Here is a 13896-nt window from a genome sequence, read left to right as displayed (position 1 = left end):
GTCGTTAAAAAGAAAAAAGAGAATGGCGGGAAAGGCCTCCCAGACCCCCACCTGTTTTTAGGCAGCCGCTTTGCCGCCCTCCATATCCAGTATGCACTGACCCCATCCAGAGAACACAAGACAGCAGCCATGACCCGATTCTGGATGGGGTCATACCTAAGAAGTTTGAAAATTTTACCCATTGATCTTAAAAGTCCAGTGTCTTTTAATTTGTCAAAAGAGCATAGTTTTATTAAGAAATTTTTAAAGAAATATCTTTTAGAAACAAATGATGCCACTGTTTTAACTAATCACAAGTCTCTCGTCTCTCTTGTGCAGGATCGAGAATCGGTGAGTCCAGTTCCAGGCCTCACACTAGGTGAGGCCAAAGACGTTTGGAGGAACGCAGCCCACCCAGCTCTCCAGAACAGGCTTAAGGACCTGTCGTGGATGGTGGCTCATGAGATCCTCCCGGTCAGGGCGGTCATGCACTCCAGAGGCATGGCCAAAAACTCCACCTGCCCACGGTCCGGATGTGGTTCCCCGGAGACCGTTCAACATCTGCTCTGGGAGTGCGGCGCTGCGCGGGACCTGTGGGCCAAGACAGGCCCCCTGTTTTTCCCGTGCCTGCCAGCGGGTGGGGCCCAGGTGGACTATAAGCTCGCCATCCTGGGGGTGGGTCAGGGCTTGAAGGAGTTGACACCACCAACGTTTGCCTCGCTCTGGCTCACCCTCAACCACATCAAGGATGCCATCTGGGTCACCAGAAACCTGCTGGTGGGGAAACGCGTGACGGTCCCCCTCCACGCGTGCGAGCAGAGGATAACATCAACGCTGCAGGGTGGGCCGCACGTCGTTATTCGGATGGGGGGGCCGAGGTCACACGGAGAAGGTCCCGGCCGCCACCGTACCTGGCCGCCCGTAGATGCACCCTCACCACTCTGGCTACGGGAACAGCGGGCCAGCGGGCCGGAGGAGAGGGGATCTCCGCTGGGCACTGGAAGCGAGGAGTCTGGGGCCTGTTCTGGAGACCTGGAGTGAATGGACATTCTTGATAGGGACTCACCCTCGATCCTGTACAAGAGATGTTTTATTTGGCATATTTTATTGTTTTATTGTTTTATATTTGCATTCCTATTTTATTTTAATCCATTTTACCTTTACTTTAAAACAACACACAACATACATGGACTTTTACACAACACATCAACATAACTGATTTTTAACTGTAACTTATGTCCTTTTTGTTGTTTTAAGATATGTGCAAAAATGTGATTTTATAAGGAAAAAATGGATATTGAAAGAATGGAATGAAACAATGTGACAATAAACTTTTTTCGAAAGAAAAATCTGTTCTTATCAGTTTAATATCTGATACGTGCCCTACCCGGGCACCATATATTAAATTGATTTTTGGAACTGGGAGATGGAAGAGGGGCTTGCTCCGTCCACTCCACGCATCGACCCGGTATTGCAGTACTTCTGGGAACGGTGCACCCCCAAAAACTGTGTTCAATGAAAGAGATGTTTTAGTCTTGTGTGGCAGCAGGTGTTAATGGAAGTAACGTATATTGCTGTGTATGGGTGCTTTAAAGGTGTTGTAGGTGATCATATGCTATACAGGTAATGGTGGTGTGAGAGGGAAAAAAAAACAACAACTCTGTTCTTATCTCGTTTAACATCTGATTCGTCCACTATCCGGTGACCGCGTATGAAATTGATTTTTGGCTCATGGATCCGGAGCATGAAAACAACATCATCCACAACAACAACAGCAAAAGAGCCCGACTCTGCAGGTTTTTGATGTCTCTCTCTTATCTCTTGGAGTTTTTACGAATGAGCTGATGAGTTGAATCAGGTGTGTGTTTGATTGTCCGACCGTTGGTGAGGATTGCGGAGAGGGACACGGTGCCTCTGACGGGAGGCCTGGGAATTCATACTTACCTGGCAGGGGAGACACCATGATCAGGAAGGTGGTTCACCCAGGGCGAGGCTCGGCCATTGCACTCCAGTTGTGCTGACCCCTGCGAATTCCCCAAATGTGGGAATCTCGACTGCATAATTTATGGTAGTGGGGGACTGCGTTCGCGCTCTCCCCTGGACACACTGGTTAAAAGAGCAGATTGTTCGAGTTCCTCTTCTTCTGGTAGTTAACGACCTAGGAAGTCCAGGGAATTGAACTGCAGTGGTTGATCGAGAGATGTAAAACTCTCAACCTAGGACCAGTCTGCAAAAGTAGGGCTGTTTTTTAGTTTTTTTTCCATCATTCTTCAAATAATCTCCATTATTCAACCAGCGCTTTTATTGGCAGCAGTGGTCCTAGAAGCAAAGTTGTTCCGAATGAGGAGTTCTATCATATGTGAAAAATCACCTGACATACAGTCGCCTATGGCCGTATTCATGTTGTTGTTTTTACTGTTTACAGCGCCACCAAGTGGCCAGTCGCCACATCCCTTTTCACCTGAGCACAGGCTGAGCCCGTGCACAGGTGTACCGACTTGGGTGTAATTGTCTCATTCCGTTGGAGAGTTATGGCCATTTAAGTAAAGCCCGCCTCGCCCACTCCCAACGTTTTGGCGTCCCGTCGCCAACGTGAATCGAAATTCCGACTTTTTTCCCCATCGCTGTCGGCAATCAGACTCCAGGGAATCTTTCTGCACCGGTTTGGGTCAGATCGGGCGAAAGACCTAGGACTAGTGTGCAAAAGTAGCTTTTTCACAAAATCCCAAATACCCGAAAATCTCCCCAGCGCAACCATCGAATCCGAGGCCTGCGTCTTGTTCGGCCCGAGCCAAGGATTCCGGTGATGTAAGACACTTGGGTCTGCGACGGACGGTTCAGGAGTTACGAGGCATTTCGTACTTCTGATCGCTGCAGCGCCACCTTGGGGCCGAGCCTTGGTGATGTTGTAGACCGGGCGGGTACTACCATCCCTCAAGAGTTTCAAGTCTCTACGACGTACGCTTTGGTCTGCCCGCTCACTTTTAGGGCAGAATGTTTGTTGGTCCAAAATCCCAGGTTGCACTCCAAAGTGTCGTGTTGTGCGCTCTGCTGTGATCCATTTTCGGTGTCAACAGTCAAGCTGAGCTTGTATTGCTGTGAGCTGAGCTTGTTTGTTGGCGACCTTTAGACCCTCTCGCCACGGCCCAGGTGGGCGTGGCCTTTGACGGCTCCCCCGCCTCTGCGTCATTGTGTCATCGCTTCTCGGCCTTTTGGCTAAGATCAAGTGTCTGGTCCTAGGGTAGAGACAGCGATCGCCTCTTGGAGGTTTTTCCGGCTTGGGTCCTTCAGTGACTTGAGCCCCAAACTTTTGAGAGGTACATTGATCCAGCTGCTTTTATTCCGGTTCTGTTTTAAGGTAAGACCTTTTTATCTATTTATTTATTTATTTATTGTTTTTTAAAGTTTTAGGCTGTTGGTGTCTCCACCATGTCGGCTGCCCGTGCCGGCATGAGGAGGCACCACAGCGTGCGTTTTTTATTCAAAGAAGTTGAGGGGAAGCTCCTGGGGATGTCACGTCTTGACTTCTCCAGGAAGCTGATCCAAAAAACTCTAAATTTTAAACCTGATGATCTGAATTGCATCGTGACTCTGCCCCTGAACAAAGGATTTGATGTTAGTTTTAGAGCGGTTTCCCACCTGAATGATTTCTGGCACAGATTTGAAGTAGCTAAATCCCAGCTGTCCATGTTTACTGTTGAAAAGCTCTCTGACAACACACTTAAAACTGTGATTGTTAGAATGTTTAATGAGACAGTGACTGGGGAGGACATTTGTGTCTGGCTGGGCAGATTTTGCACAGTTCGAAGCCAGCCAGTCAAGGTTTTAGATGAGGATGGTATTTGGACATGCTCCTGGCGAATTCCCATTAAACAATGGGAAGACGCTGGGGGCTACCAGGGCCTGAAGCATCTGCCTTCTATGATTGTGTTGGGTGAGAACAGAGGCTACATTCACTACCAGGGTATGCCCAAATTATGTAGAAAATGTGGAAAGTTTGGGCACTTAGCTGAAGCATGCCAGGAAATGATATGTGGGAAATGCAGAGAAATTGGTCATACTTTTGAAGAGTGTACCAATGGCAGGCGGTGCAACCTCTGTGGGGAGTCATCCCATCTCTACAGAGATTGCCCTAAAAGTTTTGCCAACAAACTGAAAGGCAACAAAATGGCCGCCCCACATGTGGAACAAACAAAAGAGCAAAGGAAGGAGGAGGCGGTCCCTGAGGTTTTGGCGGGAAATTCTATTTCCCAGCCAGCCTCAGGGAGTGGGCAGGAGGAAGGAAGTGGGGCGGCCACAGGGGCGGAGTCAAGTTTTAACAGCGAACAGAGTGAGGAAGCCGTTCCCCAACAAGAGAGAAGTGAAAACAAAATGGAGGAGGAGGAGGAGGATGCAACGGCTTCCTCACTCTACACCGTATCGGAGGTTAGTGTGGTGGATAGTGGGGGTGAATCCGAGGGTTCACTCCCCAATGCTCAGGTGCAAAAAAGGTCTGCGAGATCTCCTCTGCTTCAAACAGAGGAGAAAAGGCTGCGGGCATCGCATCGGCTAGATAGTTCCTCTTCGTTAGATCTAGACCGTATGTGGCCCGCAGAATCTCCCAATGAAGTCTCCTTTTTGCACGTTAAGCTTAGAACATCGTCACCGAAGGAGCCACAAGAGGTTCTCTCTGTGGACTCTGAGGCGGCGAGCATTTGCCCTCCTGATCCCAGTTTTTCTGGGGAAAAGGAAAAAGTGCTACATGACATAACATGATTTTAATGTAACTTTCTGCAGTCTTTTGGTTTTATCCTTCTATTAATGCTTGTATTTTTAACCATACTGCTCATGGCCCTCACTATCTCTACAATCAATGTGAGAAGTGTGAGGTCTACTTTGCGAGCACAGAGTGTGTTATCCTTTTTAAAAACTTTTAAGTCAGATGTGTTTTTATTGCAAGAATGTGGTTTGCCCTTTTTAACAAATTACAGGAAGTGGGAGGAGATTTGGACCCCAGGATTTTCCATTTGGAGTGGGTCCAATTTTAACAAAAATGACGGTGTTGCTATTTTAATAAAAAATCCCAACCTTTTGGTGAAGGGCAGCACTGTGGTGAGGGACGGGCGGGCAATTTTAGCAAATCTGACTTTTTTAGGTAAGGATCTTAACATTTTAAATATGTATGGTTTTACTGAAAAAAATAACAGGTATGAGCTTTTAGAAGACTTGCAACCCCACATGCTAGGCAGGGCTCCCCTAGTGGTAGCAGGGGATTTTAATTGTGTATTATCAAAAAAGGACAGAAGGAGGGTAGGAGAGGATTTTAAGGTCGACAAGACATCGGTTTTATTACAAAATATAGTCAAAGATTTTAAGTTAGTTGACTGTTTTAAAACAATGCATCAAAGAGAGGAAGGCTTCACCTGGTTCAGTGGTGACGGTGCCAGAGCCTCTCGAATTGACTATATTTTTACCAGGGACCTCCCGCCGACCGATGCTACATTGACCCCCCTCTTTTTTTCCGACCACATGATGCTGTCTTGCACTCTTTCACTCCCCACGGGTGTGACTGCAGGGGGAGGGCTGTGGAAGCTGAACTGTTCCCTATTAGAGGACGAGGAAGTGGTTAGTGAGTATAGGGAGCAGTTCAGCCAATGGCAGACCCTCCAGGACTTTTACGACTCACGTGCACAGTGGTGGGAGATGGTGAAACAAAGGACAGGACGGTTTTTTAAACAAATTGGAAAAGAAAAAAAGAATAAAGAAAAAAGACGCATGATGGGGTTGCAAAAAAGACTGCAGAGATATTTTAACCTTTTAAACAATGGATTGGATTTTACAAATGAAATAAAAGAAGTAAAGAAAGAAATGTCAGATCTGTCTGAAACAAAGAGCAAAGGTGTCATTTTAAGATGTAGAGAAAGGGAGTTAGAGGAAGGAGAGAAGTGTACCAGGTATTTTTTTAAAAAGACAATAGCTCGGGGAGGGTCGATCAATATTTTAAAAACTTTTAGAGGGGGGGAAGTAAATACAACTGACCTGATTTTAGGGGAAATTGAAAGTTTTTACAGTAATTTATACGGCACTAAAGAGGTACACAATGGCATCTTAGAGGAAGTTTTAGGGTTTTTAGATGAAAAAGTTAAGAGTCCAGATGTGCTTTTATCCCAGGATTTTAATCTTTTAGAATTGGAAAAAGCTTTAAAGGGTTTTAAGAAGGGGAAGTCCCCGGGCATGGACGGACTCCCCTTTGAGTTTTATCTGACTTTCTGGGACATTTTAGCACATGACTTACTTACAGTTTTTAAAGAATTTGAGACTCTTGACAGACTTCCAGACAGCTTTAGAGTAGGGATAGTTACATTACTGTACAAAAAAGGAGACAAGACTGACTTGAGAAACTGGCGACCAATCACTCTTTTAAATTATGATTGTAAACTTTTTAGTAAGATTTTAGCTACACGCATGTCGACTGTTTTAGAGGACGTAATCCACCTGGATCAAGCTTGCGCTGTGCCCGGCAGGAAGATCACAGACAGCCTGGTACTGATCAGAGACGCCATCTGCGAGAGACAGAAACATTAGGCTTGTAGTCCTAAATTTAGACTTTGAAAAAGCTTTTGATCGGGTCTCGCACCAGTACCTCCTTCAGGTACTGCAAAAAATGGGCTTTCCAGAGAGGTTTATAGCTTGGGTGGGACTGCTGTATGAGGGCTTAAGCAGCAAATTTCTTGCAAATGGGCATCTTTCCAAAGCTGTAAATATCCACAGCGGTGTCCGTCAGGGGTGTCCTTTATCTCCCCTTCTGTATGTGGCTTGTATTGAGCCACTGGCACAGATCTTGAGAAGGGATAAATGGATTAAAGGACTAGATATCCCAGGAACTGGTGGACTGACGGCGACCTGCGTTTTATATATGGATGACGTGACCCTTTTAGCGACTGACTTTTTATCAGTACGAAGAGCAATGGACTTGACTGACTGGTACGGTCGGGCCTCGGGCGCCAAGCTTAACAGGAGTAAGTCCGAGGCCCTGCTCTTCGGGCCGTGGGGCGACGTGGACACAGGAGGACTAGATTTGGATTTTAAAGAAAAGGATTTGAAAATTTTAGGAGTAAAATTTGACAGGGAGGGTGGAGGACCAGGAAACTGGACTGACATGTTAGGGAAAGTCAGACAAAGACTGGGCTTTTGGGGACTAAGACAACTGACGTTAGAAGGCAAGATTTTAATTTTTAAAGCAGTGATTTTACCACTAATTTTACTTGTCTGTTCTGTTTTTAGTCCCCCAAGACGATTCCTGGCTAAGTTGGAGAGGGCGGTATTTTATTTCCTGTGGGGGTCCAAGTGGGAACGAATCAAGAGGGAGGTCGTTAAAAAGAAAAAAGAGAATGGCGGGAAAGGCCTCCCAGACCCCCACCTGTTTTTAGGCAGCCGCTTTGCCGCCCTCCATATCCAGTATGCACTGACCCCATCCAGAGAACACAAGACAGCAGCCATGACCCGATTCTGGATGGGGTCATACCTAAGAAGTTTGAAAATTTTACCCATTGATCTTAAAAGTCCAGTGTCTTTTAATTTGTCAAAAGAGCATAGTTTTATTAAGAAATTTTTAAAGAAATATCTTTTAGAAACAAATGATGCCACTGTTTTAACTAATCACAAGTCTCTCGTCTCTCTTGTGCAGGATCGAGAATCGGTGAGTCCAGTTCCAGGCCTCACACTAGGTGAGGCCAAAGACGTTTGGAGGAACGCAGCCCACCCAGCTCTCCAGAACAGGCTTAAGGACCTGTCGTGGATGGTGGCTCATGAGATCCTCCCGGTCAGGGCGGTCATGCACTCCAGAGGCATGGCCAAAAACTCCACCTGCCCACGGTCCGGATGTGGTTCCCCGGAGACCGTTCAACATCTGCTCTGGGAGTGCGGCGCTGCGCGGGACCTGTGGGCCAAGACAGGCCCCCTGTTTTTCCCGTGCCTGCCAGCGGGTGGGGCCCAGGTGGACTATAAGCTCGCCATCCTGGGGGTGGGTCAGGGCTTGAAGGAGTTGACACCACCAACGTTTGCCTCGCTCTGGCTCACCCTCAACCACATCAAGGATGCCATCTGGGTCACCAGAAACCTGCTGGTGGGGAAACGCGTGACGGTCCCCCTCCACGCGTGCGAGCAGAGGATAACATCAACGCTGCAGGGTGGGCCGCACGTCGTTATTCGGATGGGGGGGCCGAGGTCACACGGAGAAGGTCCCGGCCGCCACCGTACCTGGCCGCCCGTAGATGCACCCTCACCACTCTGGCTACGGGAACAGCGGGCCAGCGGGCCGGAGGAGAGGGGATCTCCGCTGGGCACTGGAAGCGAGGAGTCTGGGGCCTGTTCTGGAGACCTGGAGTGAATGGACATTCTTGATAGGGACTCACCCTCGATCCTGTACAAGAGATGTTTTATTTGGCATATTTTATTGTTTTATTGTTTTATATTTGCATTCCTATTTTATTTTAATCCATTTTACCTTTACTTTAAAACAACACACAACATACATGGACTTTTACACAACACATCAACATAACTGATTTTTAACTGTAACTTATGTCCTTTTTGTTGTTTTAAGATATGTGCAAAAATGTGATTTTATAAGGAAAAAATGGATATTGAAAGAATGGAATGAAACAATGTGACAATAAACTTTTTTCGAAAGAAAAATCTGTTCTTATCAGTTTAATATCTGATACGTGCCCTACCCGGGCACCATATATTAAATTGATTTTTGGAACTGGGAGATGGAAGAGGGGCTTGCTCCGTCCACTCCACGCATCGACCCGGTATTGCAGTACTTCTGGGAACGGTGCACCCCCAAAAACTGTGTTCAATGAAAGAGATGTTTTAGTCTTGTGTGGCAGCAGGTGTTAATGGAAGTAACGTATATTGCTGTGTATGGGTGCTTTAAAGGTGTTGTAGGTGATCATATGCTATACAGGTAATGGTGGTGTGAGAGGGAAAAAAAAACAACAACTCTGTTCTTATCTCGTTTAACATCTGATTCGTCCACTATCCGGTGACCGCGTATGAAATTGATTTTTGGCTCATGGATCCGGAGCATGAAAACAACATCATCCACAACAACAACAGCAAAAGAGCCCGACTCTGCAGGTTTTTGATGTCTCTCTCTTATCTCTTGGAGTTTTTACGAATGAGCTGATGAGTTGAATCAGGTGTGTGTTTGATTGTCCGACCGTTGGTGAGGATTGCGGAGAGGGACACGGTGCCTCTGACGGGAGGCCTGGGAATTCATACTTACCTGGCAGGGGAGACACCATGATCAGGAAGGTGGTTCACCCAGGGCGAGGCTCGGCCATTGCACTCCGGTTGTGCTGACCCCTGCGAATTCCCCAAATGTGGGAATCTCGACTGCATAATTTATGGTAGTGGGGGACTGCGTTCGCGCTCTCCCCTGGACACACTGGTTAAAAGAGCAGATTGTTCGAGTTCCTCTTCTTCTGGTAGTTAACGACCTAGGAAGTCCAGGGAATTGAACTGCAGTGGTTGATCGAGAGATGTAAAACTCTCAACCTAGGACCAGTCTGCAAAAGTAGGGCTGTTTTTTAGTTTTTTTTCCATCATTCTTCAAATAATCTCCATTATTCAACCAGCGCTTTTATTGGCAGCAGTGGTCCTAGAAGCAAAGTTGTTCCGAATGAGGAGTTCTATCATGTGTGAAAAATCACCTGACATACAGTCGCCTATGGCCGTATTCATGTTGTTGTTTTTACTGTTTACAGCGCCACCAAGTGGCCAGTCGCCACATCCCTTTTCACCTGAGCACAGGCTGAGCCCGTGCACAGGTGTACCGACTTGGGTGTAATTGTCTCATTCCGTTGGAGAGTTATGGCCATTTAAGTAAAGCCCGCCTCGCCCACTCCCAACGTTTTGGCGTCCCGTCGCCAACGTGAATCGAAATTCCGACTTTTTTCCCCATCGCTGTCGGCAATCAGACTCCAGGGAATCTTTCTGCACCGGTTTGGGTCAGATCGGGCGAAAGACCTAGGACTAGTGTGCAAAAGTAGCTTTTTCACAAAATCCCAAATACCCGAAAATCTCCCCAGCGCAACCATCGAATCCGAGGCCTGCGTCTTGTTCGGCCCGAGCCAAGGATTCCGGTGATGTAAGACACTTGGGTCTGCGACGGACGGTTCAGGAGTTACGAGGCATTTCGTACTTCTGATCGCTGCAGCGCCACCTTGGGGCCGATTGGGCCGAGCCTTGGTGATGTTGTAGACCGGGCGGGTACTACCATCCCTCAAGAGTTTCAAGTCTCTACGACGTACGCTTTGGTCTGCCCGCTCACTTTTAGGGCAGAATGTTTGTTGGTCCAAAATCCCAGGTTGCACTCCAAAGTGTCGTGTTGTGCGCTCTGCTGTGATCCATTTTCGGTGTCAACAGTCAAGCTGAGCTTGTATTGCTGTGAGCTGAGCTTGTTTGCTGGCGACCTTTAGACCCTCTCGCCACGGCCCAGGTGGGCGTGGCCTTTGACGGCTCCCCCGCCTCTGCGTCATTATGTCATCGCTTCTCGGCCTTTTGGCTAAGATCAAGTGTAGTATCTGTTCTTATCAGTTTAATATCTGATACGTGCCCTACCCGGGCACCATATATTAAATTGATTTTTGGAACTGGGAGATGGAAGAGGGGCTTGCTCCGTCCACTCCACGCATCGACCTGGTATTGCAGTACTTCTGGGAACGGTGCACCCCCAAAAACTGTGTTCAATGAAAGAGATGTTTTAGTCTTGTGTGGCAGCAGGTGTTAATGGAAGTAACGTATATTGCTGTGTATGGGTGCTTTAAAGGTGTTGTAGGTGATCATATGCTATACAGGTAATGGTGGTGTGAGAGGGAAAAAAAAACAACAACTCTGTTCTTATCTCGTTTAACATCTGATTCGTCCACTATCCGGTGGCCGCGTATGAAATTGATTTTTGGCTCATGGATCCGGAGCATGAAAACAACATCATCCACAACAACAACAGCAAAAGAGCCCGACTCTGCAGGTTTTTGATGTCTCTCTCTTATCTCTTGGAGTTTTTACGAATGAGCTGATGAGTTGTATCAGGTGTGTGTTTGATTGTCCGACCGTTGGTGAGGATTGCGGAGAGGGACACGGTGCCTCTGACGGGAGGCCTGGGAATTCATACTTACCTGGCAGGGGAGACACCATGATCAGGAAGGTGGTTCACCCAGGGCGAGGCTCGGCCATTGCACTCCGGTTGTGCTGACCCCTGCGAATTCCCCAAATGTGGGAATCTCGACTGCATAATTTATGGTAGTGGGGGACTGCGTTCGCGCTCTCCCCTGGACACACTGGTTAAAAGAGCAGATTGTTCGAGTTCCTCTTCTTCTGGTAGTTAACGACCTAGGAAGTCCAGAGAATTGAACTGCAGTGGTTGATTGAGAGATGTAAAACTCTCAACCTAGGACCAGTCTGCAAAAGTAGGGCTGTTTTTTAGGTTTTTTTTTTCATCATTCTTCAAATAATCTCCATTATTCAACCAGCGCTTTTATTGGCAGCAGTGGTCCTAGAAGCAAAGTTGTTCCGAATGAGGAGTTCTATCATGTGGTATGAATACCTTGTGCATGTGTGAAAAATCACCTGACATACAGTCGCCTATGGCCGTATTCATGTTGTTGTTTTTACTGTTTACAGCGCCACCAAGTGGCCAGTCGCCACATCCCTTTTCACCTGAGCACAGGCTGAGCCCGTGCACAGGTGTACCGACTTGGGTGTAATTGTCTCATTCCGTTGGAGAGTTATGGCCATTTAAGTAAAGCCCGCCTCGCCCACTCCCAACGTTTTGGCGTCCCGTCGCCAACGTGAATCGAAATTCCGACTTTTTTCCCCATCGCTGTCGGCAATCAGACTCCAGGGAATCTTTCTGCACCGGTTTGGGTCAGATCGGGCGAAAGACCTAGGACTAGTGTGCAAAAGTAGCTTTTTCACAAAATCCCAAATACCCGAAAATCTCGCCAGCGCAACCATCGAATCCGAGGCCTGCGTCTTGTTCGGCCCGAGCCAAGGATTCCGGTGATGTAAGACACTTGGGTCTGCGACGGACGGTTCAGGAGTTACGAGGCATTTCGTACTTCTGATCGCTGCAGCGCCACCTTGGGGCCGATTGGGCCGAGCCTTGGTGATGTTGTAGACCGGGCGGGTACTACCATCCCTCAAGAGTTTCAAGTCTCTTCGACGTACGCTTTGGTCTGCCCGCTCACTTTTAGGGCAGAATGTTTGTTGGTCCAAAATCCCAGGTTGCACTCCAAAGTGTCGTGTTGTGCGCTCTGCTGTGATCCATTTTCGGTGTCAACAGTCAAGCTGAGCTTGTATTGCTGTGAGCTGAGCTTGTTTGCTGGCGACCTTTAGACCCTCTCGCCACGGCCCAGGTGGGCGTGGCCTTTGACGGCTCCCCCGCCTCTGCGTCATTGTGTCATCGCTTCTCGGCCTTTTGGCTAAGATCAAGTGTAGTATCTGTTCTTATCAGTTTAATATCTGATACGTGCCCTACCCGGGCACCATATATTAAATTGATTTTTGGAACTGGGAGATGGAAGAGGGGCTTGCTCCGTCCACTCCACGCATCGACCCGGTATTGCAGTACTTCTGGGAACGGTGCACCCCCAAAAACTGTGTTCAATGAAAGAGATGTTTTAGTCTTGTGTGGCAGCAGGTGTTAATGGAAGTAACGTATATTGCTGTGTATGGGTGCTTTAAAGGTGTTGTAGGTGATCATATGCTATACAGGTAATGGTGGTGTGAGAGGGAAAAAAAAACAACAACTCTGTTCTTATCTCGTTTAACATCTGATTCGTCCACTATCCGGTGGCCGCGTATGAAATTGATTTTTGGCTCATGGATCCGGAGCATGAAAACAACATCATCCACAACAACAACAGCAAAAGAGCCCGACTCTGCAGGTTTTTGATGTCTCTCTCTTATCTCTTGGAGTTTTTACGAATGAGCTGATGAGTTGAATCAGGTGTGTGTTTGATTGTCCGACCGTTGGTGAGGATTGCGGAGAGGGACACGGTGCCTCTGACGGGAGGCCTGGGAATTCATACTTACCTGGCAGGGGAGACACCATGATCAGGAAGGTGGTTCACCCAGGGCGAGGCTCGGCCATTGCACTCCGGTTGTGCTGACCCCTGCGAATTCCCCAAATGTGGGAATCTCGACTGCATAATTTATGGTAGTGGGGGACTGCGTTCGCGCTCTCCCCTGGACACACTGGTTAAAAGAGCAGATTGTTCGAGTTCCTCTTCTTCTGGTAGTTAACGACCTAGGAAGTCCAGGGAATTGAACTGCAGTGGTTGATCGAGAGATGTAAAACTCTCAACCTAGGACCAGTCTGCAAAAGTAGGGCTGTTTTTTAGTTTTTTTTTCATCATTCTTCAAATAATCTCCATTATTCAACCAGCGCTTTTATTGGCAGCAGTGGTCCTAGAAGCAAAGTTGTTCCGAATGAGGAGTTCTATCATGTGGTATGAATACCTTGTGCATGTGTGAAAAATCACCTGACATACAGTCGCCTATGGCCGTATTCATGTTGTTGTTTTTACTGTTTACAGCGCCACCAAGTGGCCAGTCGCCACATCCCTTTTCACCTCAGCACAGGCTGAGCCCGTGCACAGGTGTACCGACTTGGGTGTAATTGTCTCATTCCGTTGGAGAGTTATGGCCATTTAAGTAAAGCCCGCCTCGCCCACTCCCAACGTTTTGGCGTCCCGTCGCCAACGTGTATCGAAATTCCGACTTTTTTCCCCATCGCTGTCGGCAATCAGACTCCAGGGAATCTTTCTGCACCGGTTTGGGTCAGATCGGGCGAAAGACCTAGGACTAGTGTGCAAAAGTAGCTTTTTCACAAAATCCCAAATACCCGAAAATCTCGCCAGCGCAACC

At 47.7% G+C, this 13896-nt stretch overlaps 6 non-coding genes and 2 pseudogenes across 6 annotated transcripts; all 8 read left to right on the top strand.

Annotated features, from left to right (window-relative positions):
* The first annotated feature begins 1305 nt into the window (after positions 1-1305).
* Positions 1306-1481, top strand: LOC143713729 (U2 spliceosomal RNA; annotated as a pseudogene).
* A 434-nt stretch (positions 1482-1915) lies between these two features.
* LOC143713641 (U1 spliceosomal RNA) lies at positions 1916-2079 on the top strand. Its single transcript, XR_013195196.1, has one exon. It is a non-coding gene; the product is annotated as a U1 spliceosomal RNA (small nuclear RNA).
* A 6553-nt stretch (positions 2080-8632) lies between these two features.
* On the top strand, positions 8633-8808 carry LOC143713728 (U2 spliceosomal RNA; annotated as a pseudogene).
* Positions 8809-9242: 434 nt separating this feature from the next.
* Positions 9243-9406, top strand: LOC143713809 (U1 spliceosomal RNA). Its single transcript, XR_013195299.1, has one exon. It is a non-coding gene; the product is annotated as a U1 spliceosomal RNA (small nuclear RNA).
* A 1105-nt stretch (positions 9407-10511) lies between these two features.
* Positions 10512-10702, top strand: LOC143713703 (U2 spliceosomal RNA). Its single transcript, XR_013195253.1, has one exon. It is a non-coding gene; the product is annotated as a U2 spliceosomal RNA (small nuclear RNA).
* Positions 10703-11136: 434 nt separating this feature from the next.
* LOC143713808 (U1 spliceosomal RNA) lies at positions 11137-11300 on the top strand. Its single transcript, XR_013195298.1, has one exon. It is a non-coding gene; the product is annotated as a U1 spliceosomal RNA (small nuclear RNA).
* A 1129-nt stretch (positions 11301-12429) lies between these two features.
* On the top strand, positions 12430-12620 carry LOC143713668 (U2 spliceosomal RNA). Its single transcript, XR_013195219.1, has one exon. It is a non-coding gene; the product is annotated as a U2 spliceosomal RNA (small nuclear RNA).
* Positions 12621-13054: 434 nt separating this feature from the next.
* Positions 13055-13218, top strand: LOC143713807 (U1 spliceosomal RNA). The gene has a single exon (XR_013195297.1). It is a non-coding gene; the product is annotated as a U1 spliceosomal RNA (small nuclear RNA).
* Positions 13219-13896: the final 678 nt, after the last annotated feature.

Source organism: Siphateles boraxobius, unplaced genomic scaffold (genome assembly GCF_051911475.1).
Source record: "Siphateles boraxobius isolate OS27281-9 unplaced genomic scaffold, OSU_SipBor_1 52, whole genome shotgun sequence".
In the NCBI taxonomy this organism is placed as follows: Eukaryota; Metazoa; Chordata; class Actinopteri; order Cypriniformes; family Leuciscidae; genus Siphateles; species Siphateles boraxobius.
The sequence above is the reverse complement of the archived record's forward strand: the minus strand, read 5'-3'. Positions and strand labels throughout refer to the sequence as shown.